Source organism: Macaca thibetana, chromosome 6, assembly GCF_024542745.1.
Source record: "Macaca thibetana thibetana isolate TM-01 chromosome 6, ASM2454274v1, whole genome shotgun sequence".
NCBI lineage: Eukaryota > Metazoa > Chordata > Mammalia > Primates > Cercopithecidae > Macaca > Macaca thibetana.
In genome coordinates this window covers 17159161-17171320 of record NC_065583.1, presented here as the reverse complement: position 1 = coordinate 17171320, position 12160 = coordinate 17159161, and the positions used below count along the sequence as shown (strand labels likewise).

The window sequence follows — 12160 nt, the reverse complement described above, 5'->3', positions numbered from 1 at the left end:
TTCTTTGAAATTATCTGAATCATGAAGGTATTTTGGAGCTATCTTCTCATGAAGAAAAGCTATCTTCAAATGGATGAAATTAGAGTTGAAACAAATGATGAACTGAAAGAAGGAATTAGTGACTAAGTAAAGTCATTGCTTGTCCTACAGAAAATTCAAGGATGTGTTTACCCTTAAGATAATTAAAAATGTAAACATGAATATTACACATTTTGGCCATTAAATGCATTTCTTCTTTTACTAGAAAGATAGAAGCCAAAAATAATATAAAATAGAAAAATAATCTCAACTCTGAGAATTAGCTCGGTAGATCAATTCTGCATAACAGAAAATGTAACGAACAGTTGGCAATCATCCAAGAGATTTGGGTGGTACTCATCCAGATAATCTAATACAAAGGTAATACAGTAATCTTGAGGATTCAGAAATGACCTGCTATCATCCAGACAGCATCTCATGAACCTTTTAAGCTGACATTCATGAAATGTTTAATTCTTCAGTCTTACTTCAGATCATCGTAATAACAGAAGCTTGTGGTTCATGCCAACTTCATTGCACAATAAGATAAATGGCAGTGTGGCAAATAAATGCAAGAGGAAATAGTTATTTTCCAGTTTTGCTTCAAGTTCTAAAGAAAAGGAAAACAAAGTTTGCACCTAGGTAGTATTTCCTTACTTGGACAATCACTATGTTTAAGGTATTTTCTTTTCAATTGTAACATATTTCTTTGTATATAACCAATAATTAAAAATGAATATAATAATCCATGTTATAAAACTGTAAGTTTCAGGTATTCACTTATTTTTATTTGCATTTAATTTTTATAAAACAGAAACAGTTATAGAAATACTAATTTTTATGTTGCTTAATGAATTATCATAAAGCAAATACCTGGGTCAAGGAATAGAACTTTGCCAGCCACCCTGGAAGCCCCTTCTTTTGTCTGTTAACAAAAGCAAGTACTATTCTGACTTTTATGGTAATTATTTCCTTGCATTTGATAATTTATTATCAAAGAATACATCTCTGGATGCTAATATTTAGTCTTGCTTAATTTTTAAAAACTGGAATGTTTTTAGTTATACAGTTTTCACCTCCATCCTCTTTTACCCCTTTTTATCTGTTGAAGAAAGCAACCGTTGGATCTGCTTTATCTTACGTTACTCATAAAATATGCTTAGAATACTGATATTACAATACGGATATTATTAACACCAATAAGATAATTGAAAATGATTTCTATTTTTGTACACAATCTTTTCTCATGTCTGCATCATTATAGCATGTACCCATTACATATCTTACTCACTCAATTTAAACTTTCTATTTAGTTTTTGTGCTACATATGATTCTATATTTAATGCTCACTACTAGTCTTTCTGCTGGTGTCTTTCCAGTCATCATTGTTGTCTGAAGCTCATTCTCTAGTAAATTCCTAAGGACACAGCGATGAAACCAAAGTCGCCTGCGTTCTTGAGTGTTGTCAACAGTTATCTGTGCCCTTTAGGATCAAAAGTGAATTTTTCTGAATATAAAATATTTTTTCACATTTCCCCCCAGAGTATTTTAAACATATTGCTCCATTTTCTTCTGTCATAAAATATTCCTGTCAAAAGTCTTATGATAGTCTAATTTTCATTTGCTATTTTTGCCTAGAGCCACTAAAGTTTTGCTTTGTACAATTTGTCTTTATTTTTAAGTTTACTAATTTTACCAGAATATATGGCAGGGTTGATTGTTATAAGCCCAAATTAAAAGGTATATAATGTGCCCTTTTATATCTACTTTTACTTAGTTTTTAGCTTTCAAGAATTTTTTTTTGAATTAGACTTTTTAGTATGCAGTCTGTTTGCTGGCTTCTGGCTTTGGTTTTATTCAAGGATTCTTTTATGTATGTGTTGAAAATGTTTAATCTATTTTTAATATTCATAATTTTTCTCAAATAATTTCTATCTCTTTATTAATTACATTTTAATTTTTACGCTTTTTCTCCTTTTCAATTTCTACTTCTTTGAAGGTATTTCATGTCTTTTTTTTTTTTTTTTTTTTTTTCAGTTTGTTTCTGTCCTCTGGTTTTGTTTTATTTCTGAATTGAGCTTTTCCTTGTGTCTGGACTTCTCTCTGGAATTCTGCCATAACATATCTGAGGTTTTCTAGTTACAACTTATGTAGTTATTAAATGCTTTATAACATTTTTTCAAGGCTTTAGCTCATTTTGAAGTAGGTTTGAGTTGTAATCTATGTTATGGGCATTTTTTTCTGGTTATTACATGTCCTAGATGGATGCTTTTCTACTCAACATTCTCTTTCTTCTTTGTAATTATTCCACATTGAATGTGACCTCAATACTTTTCAGAAGCTCATTTTTAATTAAAATTAGTCTTCTTGAGGTTTTAGATGGTATAAATTAGTTTAGCCTTCTTACTTCACAGAGTTCCCTCTTCTGTTTTTGTGAGAGGTTCAAAAATTTGGTAACTTGCTTTCGGAGATTTTTCTGGCTCTTTGCCCATCCCCACTTCTATCTACCTTCTCTTTCTGGCACATCTATTGTCTCTGTCCTGTTGAATTTTGATAGTTCTACCAGATGTTTGCCCTTACTTTCCTGGAAAGAAGTCCTGGCTCATGAAATTGCAGAATTTACCGAAGACTTTTAAATATATTGAAATTCTAACTTCCAAGGTGATGTTATTAGCAAGTGAAGTTATTGAGGCTTGATTAGGTCATCAGGGCAGAGCCCACATGAATGGCATAGAGTCCCTGTAAAAAGAGACCCAACGGGGATCCTTCACCTCTTCTGCCAGAAGAGGGCATAGAAAGAAAGCACCATTTATGAGCAAACATGCCCTCACCAGACACAGAATATGCTAGTGCCTTGATTTTAGACTTCCCAGTTTCTAGAGCTGTGAGCAATACATGTCTGGTGTTAATAAGATACTCATTTTATACTACATTTTGTTACAGCAGTCTCAATGGACTAAGACAGTGCTCAAGGGATTTCCCACAAACCTTAGATTCACTGGTAGTCCATGCAGGAGGTATGCTGAGGACACATTATAAACCACTATGCCCAGAGCATCTAGTCTTTTTCTGAGGTAGAAACCCCAAAAGTGCATGTTTCTTGATTGAATTACAGCATTCATAACTACTGGATTATTGCTATTAGGAAGTTAAAACTATTATACATGTGCTTCCATGTTAATTTTCACCAGCCATATTACCTTTTATAATAAATAATATCTTCATATTTGTATCACAACAATGTGATACTAAGGCTGGTGCAATGGCTCTGGCTTAGAGAGAATGAGCCAGGAGGAATGCTTGAGCCTAGGAGTTCAAGACCAGCCTGGGCGACAGAATGAGACCCCCCCTCTCTACCAAAAAATAAAAGAATTAGTCAGGCGTAGTAGCACACACTTGTGGTCTCAGCTAGTCTAGATACTGAAGTGGGAGCATCGTTTGAGTCAGAGAGGTTGAGGCTGCAGTAAGCTGTGAGGTGCCACTGCACGCCAGCCTGAGCAACAGGGTGAGACCCTGTCTCAAAACAAACACATAATTTGAATACAAAATAATATTATCAAATTTACTTTCCCCTGACAGTCACTATTCAGGTGAAATTATTCATTTTCAAGTCATTCTATACTCCCAAGAAGTGGCTAATTTGATGTCTCCTTTAAATTTCATAAGGAATTTGGCAATGTGATGAGCCAAAATGAAATTTTGTTTCATAGAACACTCAATTTTCACTTTGCTCAAATCTTTCAGCTGAAGTGATATTCAAGTTAAGCTTTTTCTTTCTCTTTGGTGGATCTTCAGCAGTGCTGAAGGAATGAAGGACAGTTCTGTCATTCCTTCATTCTTGTTTAATTAATAGATATTCAAACATCTACCGCTGGTCTGGCAGTATCCTGGATACTAGCAGTACAATCATGAGGCTTTATAAACATAGTTTTAGTCCTCTTGGCATTGACACCCAAGTGGTAAAGCTCATTGTTACATTTTTATTGTGTGATTATTTGATTTCAATTAGAATTTTAATAGCGCATATAAAGAAAAGGTTTAGAGTCCAATGAGAGTTTAAAAGAATGTTCTCTTGTTAAGAAGAAATAAGAAACCTATCTGATTAAAGAATATGTAGGAGTTAACTAGGGGAAAATGAGCAGAGAGAGAATTCCAGGAGAAAAGAAAAACAGTATTTATTAAAGATCTTTTGGAATCTATAGGCTCAGTCGGGTTCCACTTTAGAAACATTGGACTCGCGACACAATTATAATATTTAAACAAGGCTTCAAGTAGCTAGTAGGGTATATGAATCTAAAGCTCTAGGAAGATGTATATTGATGATAATGACATGAGTACAGGTGAAATTCTTAGGAGATGAGTATAGAATGAAAATAAGAAATGCATTGGGATAGAGCCTTGAGAAATTATGACATTAGTGTCTTGGTAGAAGCAGTTGAACTTGCGAAGAAAAGAGAGAAGAGTCAGAAAGACAGTAGCATGAGGAGGTGAGTGCATTGAGAAGAAAAAAGAACTCCTTTCCTCCACAAAAACATGACATACCAAAGCCCAGCTTCATGTGTTATTCCAACATTGTGCTACGCAATCAGATAATTTTGAAGTGTAATTAATGGCAAGATTGCTAGAAATATCCCCAGGCTTCAAAACCCACAGTTGCAGGGATAGAGCAGGTGTGCAAATGCAATTAGTAGAATTTGTACTGCAGATCTCAATACAGCAATTCCATTTGAAAACACTATATCCTAGGATTATAAATTAGTATGAGTTTTCTGTTACCAAGAAGTATGGTCCTGACACTCTTTTCCTTTTTATGCCTCTCATGAGGTTGGGCTTACTTACTGGTACTTATTATTGCATTTCATCTGATCTGGGTTGTCCAGACTCCACATAAGATGACAGACAGCTGAATAATTGAAAGCCCATACAACGTGTACACTGTCAGGCCTTCCTTTTAGCATCTATTCTGACAAGATGATTCAAAAATATAAGTTGATAAGTCCTTAGGATGGTAGGAGGAAAGTTCTCATGATTGAGACTTTGAGACTTTGAGATGGTCAGCATCTGGCACACAGGTCTATAAATAATAGAAATCCTCACTGATGTGATGAGCCCCTTACTATGATGTGGCAACAAACACGATTCAGCCTAGAAGCTCAGAATTGACGAAATGTTAAAATGCTTTGAATATTAAAATATTTTTGTTAATTTCTAAGAGATGATAACAATTTCCTGTATACCAAAAATTTAAAGGGTGTACATGAGTAATTCATATTTTTCTATTTAAGGAACATCAGAGACTGAGGTCAAATAACACTTTCTATTATTAAAAAGTGTGTTATAATTTTGTTTTCTTGGTTCTACTTTTAGCTAATTCTGGCTTGAGAAAGTTTGGTTTATGATATTGATGCTAGCAAGTTTCACCTTTATCTGATTATTTTCTTGCAAGAAGTGACCTTTGCAGAAATAGATTCAGAAAGTTAGGAAGGTTGGAATTAATCTAAATGACAATACTTTATTCTTTAAATTTTTCCATATTGATTCAAACTTGAACATACAGGCTGTATCTTTAGGTTACAAACTTTATATACAGTATCAAATTCTTCAAGTTTTCCAAGTCATATGACAGGCACAACATTTTTTTTTTCTGCAAGTAAAATAAGAACAAGAAGGATGAAAATAATCCCACACTACACAGTCAAAAATGTCAGTATTGTAAAACTTTCCAAAAGAAAATGATTGTTCATGAGACTTTGGACACCATTTTTATAACTTCAAATATTGCTTTTTGAACATTAATTTCAGTGAAATGAATAGTCTTCAAACCACAGAAAAACAAATGCAATTATGTTGAATTATAAATAATTTGTATCTGCTTAGGCCAATTAGTTATACATAATTTTCTCAACTGGCCTTCTCAGCAAATATGAAACATAGGTTACCAGAAAAGGAGGGAGCTCTTCAAAAACCATCTTCACTGATGTTACACATCTTTTACAAACTCAGCAGGTATGGCCTATATTCATTTAAGATATAAATGGCATCTTCTCATTATTACATGTTTTTATATTTCTGCAGTAAGTTCCTGTACTGTGTTTATTAAGGCAAATAAATGTTTGGTGAATAAGGAAAAATAAAAGCACAGTGTGTTGATCATTTCTAGTTAGAAACTATGCAAATTTTAGAAAATCGAATATTTAGGCTAAATCAAAGTGATCATTTAGGTTAAAATGATTAGCCTAATGCAGAGAATCTGCAATCCCATTTCTTTCCTTTTATAAGAATGAGACATAAAGCCAACCCTTGACTGGGACAGGAGCGAAAAGAGATTAGAAATTAAGATGCTCTGGGGTTCTATCCATGTTGTTGCACATGACAGATTTCATTCTTTTTTATGGCTGGATAATATTCCATTGTGTTTATGTACCACATTTTCCTTATCCATTCATCCACTGAGACATTTAGATTACTCCAAATCTTGGATATTGCATATAGTGCTGCACTGAACATGGGAGTACAGATGGGGTCTTTTTAAAGATGGTTATTAGTGGAGAAGAGAGAGGTCAGGTGACAAGATGAAAGCCACTCCTCTTCACAATCAGGATCAGAAAGAAAATTTTCAAAACTGCATAGAAAGAATAACACAAAATGTTAGGCTTAGTTCAAGGAAAGAGCATAAAATATTTTGGATACAAAATAGCCCCTATGAAGGACCATGGAGAATGGAACTTGCTTCCAGAGACTACACACACACACACACACACACACACACACACACACCCCATATAGATAGATACAAATACATTCCAAACATAAAAGTGGACATATGCTCAAATACACACTATTATTACCTTACATGATTTAAAGTACAGTGATGGAAATGGTACCAGCCACTATCCTGGCATCTTCCTTCTCTCATAAAATATGGACACAGCATCTTCATTCAACTACACAGAGGTCTCATGTTACTTTCATGTACTGCTAGTCAGGTTAGGGATAGAAATCAAAGTAAAAGGAAGCAATATGAGGGCTGCAAAACAAACGACAAGATCAATCTTGACTTTCTTTTTAAGTCTAAAAAGAAAAAGAAGCCTTGATCAATCAACACGTATTTATTGAGTGAAAAATCTCATTAAAATCTTAAATGTTAATTTTGACCCAGGAATATTTTTACATCCTTTTAATTAGAACTCTAAGAAAATATATTATATTTGTGAGCTCTTATAGGCTAGTATAACATTAATCACAAGTGTCTTGGTAGATGATCTTATGCAATATGTTTTTTTCTTCTTAATATAAGATAGCACTTTCTTTTATGTCTATTATGAGTAATTCAGCATTTGACTTTTCTAAAAAAAAACTTTTTAGTATCATAGGTAAGAATAATAAATGAGCTCGAAAAACCCCAGAACAAGTTGAGAAGGGAATTAAGCAATTTATTCTTGAGTCATTTTCTTTTTGTACTCGTTACATCTTAATCATTTTAAGTTATTTAAGAAACATAATTTTATTTTGTAAGCACTACCACCCGAAATGAAAAAGGCATTTATAAATATATAGCCATTTTCTTCTGCATGGTGACCACAGTTAATACTAATGTATTGCATATTTCAAAATTGCTAAAATAATTTTTCCCACCCTCACCAAAAAAAAAGATAAGTTGCTGAGGTATGGGTATGTTATTTAGCTTAATTGAATCTTCCTACAATGTATAAATAGATTGAAACATTACATTTTCCGCATAAATACACACAATTATTTTTGTCCATTAAAAATAAATTAATAAAAAATAAAAGTTAAATAATAAATAGACATTTTCATGGCTTGAGGTTATTCAAATTTTCCAAGATGTTTAACCAATAGGAAATTATTTAGCTTTTGAAATAATTGGCTGTTACTTCAAAATAGAAATAGAAAGAGATTAACTATATAAAATTGACTAACTTGCTTACTCTGTTTGGACTGTTTTATTTTCAAAATATGTAGGACCTCCTCTGAAAATAGGTTAAGACAAACTATGGACATATCCTCTTCTAAAGCTTGAATTTGTGTAGGGTCTAAGTTCCTACTTTACTTTGCTACTTACGGTAGCAAAATTTAAAAAATACAATCAATACGAAGAAAAGTTGTGGTATGAGCAAAGGAAAATTGTTACTGGTTAGAGAAGCAACAATAATCGTGAAGTGATCGGGAAAAGATGGGCCAATATTTGCTAATATGAATAGTGTACTAGGCTTTCAAAAACAATACAGAAATCCTGTGCTTCATTTAGTGAGTTAGACCCCTCTCAAAATGTCATAGAAACAATCTAACAAGGCTTCTCTTTCTCTAGTTTTTCACAGTAACAAGGTTAATCTAACCATGAAATAACAGTGAATGCTTTCACAATTAATGTTGTAAAATACATAAACCAAGAGCTAATTAATCAGCCCTAAGGTCACTATATTGCTTGCGGTAAATTAGTAATAGCAAAGATTCATGGTAGAGAGAGAGAGATGACAGGTCATGCTCTGTGAGTTTCAATTTTAACTAGCAAAGACTGTCAGAGTTACATCTAAGCTGCAGTAGACTTTTTTCTTTTCAACAGCAGTGGAAGCTTGACTAGCATGAGCAACAATTATATTCTGAACATATTTAGAAAGCTCAAGTAATGATATCTTTTGTAGTTTTTAAATATGAGAAGAGACAATGAAAAAAAATAATTTTACTTGTGTTTTGGATTTCTCTGCCACATAGCGTTTCATTAATGTTTTCATGAAAGAAAGGCTGAGTTAAATACATGAAGCAAGCTTACTAGAGGATTTATTTAACCTTTAAAGTATTATGGCATAAAAATGTCTTACTTGCCATATTTTTATGCATGCCCACTTCCAATTAACATACTGCTCAAAAAAAAAAAAGACAGATTAGAATCAGAAAGAGAAAGAGGGAGAAAAGGAGAAAAAAGAGAGAGAAAGATATTAACTAGATGAAATTAACTATATGACTATATTTTTGGAAATCTTTATGTTTTAGTTATTGAAGCTGAAATTAATAGTTGCAAAGCCTTATTTTCTTGAGGGAGCATACATTTGGCATCCTAAATTGAAGGAAAGAAAGACAATATTTCAGGTGTATTAATATAGTATTTTTAATGTTACCATTGTGTGTGTGTGTGTATATATATATAGTGTATATTGTGTGTGTGTGTGTGTATCCCAAGCATAACACCCCCCCACACACAAAAAGAAAGAAAAAAAGTGAAAAAAATTGCCAAATTGCATATTTTAGATAAAGTTAAATATGGAACAATGGCAGGGCACACTGGGGTTATTGATATTAAGGAATGATGTCAAGAAGAATGTTGGCTATTAGTACACAGTATGAATTTTGAAACTGAAAAGAGTTTCCAAGACTGAGATCAAAATACCTGTGCACATTATGGTATAACTGTACTTTAGAATATTTGGTGATTGTCAAAAAGAATTGGGTGGCTACATGGACATAGTTATGAAAAATGTTAACCATACTTTATTAAGCAAAATGACGTTGTTAAAAAATTATTATAGCATGGCTCCAACCATTGAGGAAACTGGAAAGAGTAAGCAAACTGTAATAAGACATTGATGTTTTTAAGATCAAATTAATGGGAAAAGTAAAGAAATTAGAGCATCTAGAGGGAAGAGATTTGGGTTCAACAGAAATAATGAAGAATCTAAGGCATTACAGTACAGTATTTGTGGATTTGATCAGATGGATAATACATCCTCAGAGAAAGAGGAAGAAAAACACATATAGCCATAACATACTTAATTTTTAGTCTAGTGAATGATTGCTTAGTTTGTTAAATGGTAGAATTGCAATTAGAATTTGGGTGTATTTTATAATCAAAATTAAGTGTCGCTTTCCAATCAAAATGTAAAAGTTATTCCAGATATCACCTATAAGGCATATAAAAATTTTAATATTAAAAAGAATAGGAGAGAAAATAACAACAAACTGACTAATAAACCCAGATAATTTTCTGATTATAACTGAAACAAAACAAAATTTAAAATAAGATGACAACATTTTAGAAATATATCAAAAGAAATGTAAAAGCGTCTTGAGAAGCTGATTCTCAATTTTTTATGGAAATTTAAAGAACCAAGAAATGAGTTTTTAAAAAACCTATTAACTTCATTTTTTTTTAACTTTGAGTATTTAAGTTAAGAAGTTAAGACTACTGGAAGCACAATGAATTTGAAGAAGTTGATCTATCAGATAACAGAATTATTATAAAGTTTGAATATATCAAGTTAGTATAATTGAAACAAAGATAGTCTAACAGAAAAATTATAGGGTGTACAGAAGCAGACCCAAACACATAGAGGCATGTATTATTTGACTTAGGCGGCATTGTAGATGTATTTGATTATTTTTAGTTTATTTTATTGTTTTGCTTTGTTTACTTGTTTGATAGGAAGGAAGCAGGAAGAGAGGGAGGGAGAAAGGGAGAGAAAGAGGGAGGGAAGGAGAAAGGACAGAGAGGAAATGGAGTGAAGGAAAAGAGGGAGGGAGGAAGAGGGAGAAAGAAAGTCAGATAATGCTAAGTTGCTGAGGATGTGGATCAATGGGAACTCTCATGTATTGTTGGTGAGAGTGTAAACTGGAAACAAATTAAGTTATTCAAGTTATAAATAATGTGTATCTTAACACCTGCACACTTAAAGATATACCCTAGACTGAAGAAATGCATGAGTATGTTTGTATACAAATATACTTTAGGCAGCTTTTTTCAAGTTTTATCCCCAAACTTGAAACAACAAAAATATTTCTCTGTGTTAGAAAGGATAAATAAACCATCCAATATTCACATGTGAATCAATAGCCATTACAATGGGTAAACAATATCTTTATAGAAACAATATGGATAAATCTCACAAATATCACAGTAAATCAAAGAAGCAAGGCAAAGTAATACATTTCACAACTGATAACATTGTAAAGAAAAGTAAATGAATTATTTTAAAAGCTAGGTTAATAATTACTTCTAGCAGGAAAGTAGAGATTTAAGTCAAGAAAAGTGAGATGGAATTTTCTAAGTTAGTAGTATTTTTAACTTTATTTTGATTCAGATGATGACTTATTTGTTTTATAACATTTGTTAAACCTTGTATTTGTTATATACTTTTTCTATATGTACATTACATTTTACAAAGAAAGAAAGTGTTAAAATAAAAAGAAGAACATGTATCTGCTGTTTCCTAGCCCTTCAAAGTTAACTCTGAAGTTTCATTGTGGTCACCTCAAGGTGAAAAGTTATAATCCTTATTATCTTTTCTCTCTCTCTCTCTCTCTCTCTCTCTCTCTCTGTCTTCTTGAATATACACAATTTTAATTACAGAAAACAGATTAAACTTTCTGTACTGTTCAGTACCTGAATTTTTCCTTCCTTAGATATCTCTTAAGGCATTCCATATCAGGGCATACAAATTTTGAATACAAAATTATATAAATCTTCATGTAGATGTAACACAATTTATTTAACCACTTCTGTATATTGGAGCATTTTAGTCTTACTCAGATATTTTTCCATCAAATAATGTTGCCATTAGTATAGTTTTATATAAAATTAGGTGATACTTCACCAGTGTATTAATGAGGTTTGCACTGGAATTACTGGGACAAAATTTTGTCTTGTCATAAATGTTGCCAAATTGGTTTCTAAAAAGGTGGCACCAATGTCCTTTCCTGACAAGAAAAGGATAAAGAAAACCCATGAAATTTTTGGAAAATTTCCTAGAAACTCTTAATCTTTGAAGACTTTAAAGACCTCTGGAATTTCTTTCATATTTATAAATACAAAATGTTTTAGATTTTCAAAGTAATTGACAAATTCTTTAGTTCCTAAAAAATCATTATCAGATTAAACATGTTATAGAAATATTAAGATAAGTAATGTTTAGCTACAGCTTATAACACTAGAGAAGATTTATGATTCCCTTGGGTGAAATATAAGAGAAATGGTACTCTTAAACTTCTTAGTTTTTCTCTATCCATAACCTAGTCTCTTATTATTGTATTAGCAATTGACAAGGTTTAAACTATGTTTGTTCTACTTTGTAATTATGATAATGATTTTCAGAGGACTTAATTATATGTATCACGAATCTGTTTTTACCAT

At 32.1% G+C, this 12160-nt stretch overlaps 1 long non-coding RNA gene across 1 annotated transcript in view; it reads left to right on the top strand.

Moving 5' to 3' along the window:
• The window catches only part of LOC126955946 (uncharacterized), a 695860-nt gene that overhangs the window by 259321 nt on the left and 424379 nt on the right, over positions 1-12160 (top strand). The window lies entirely within an intron of this gene.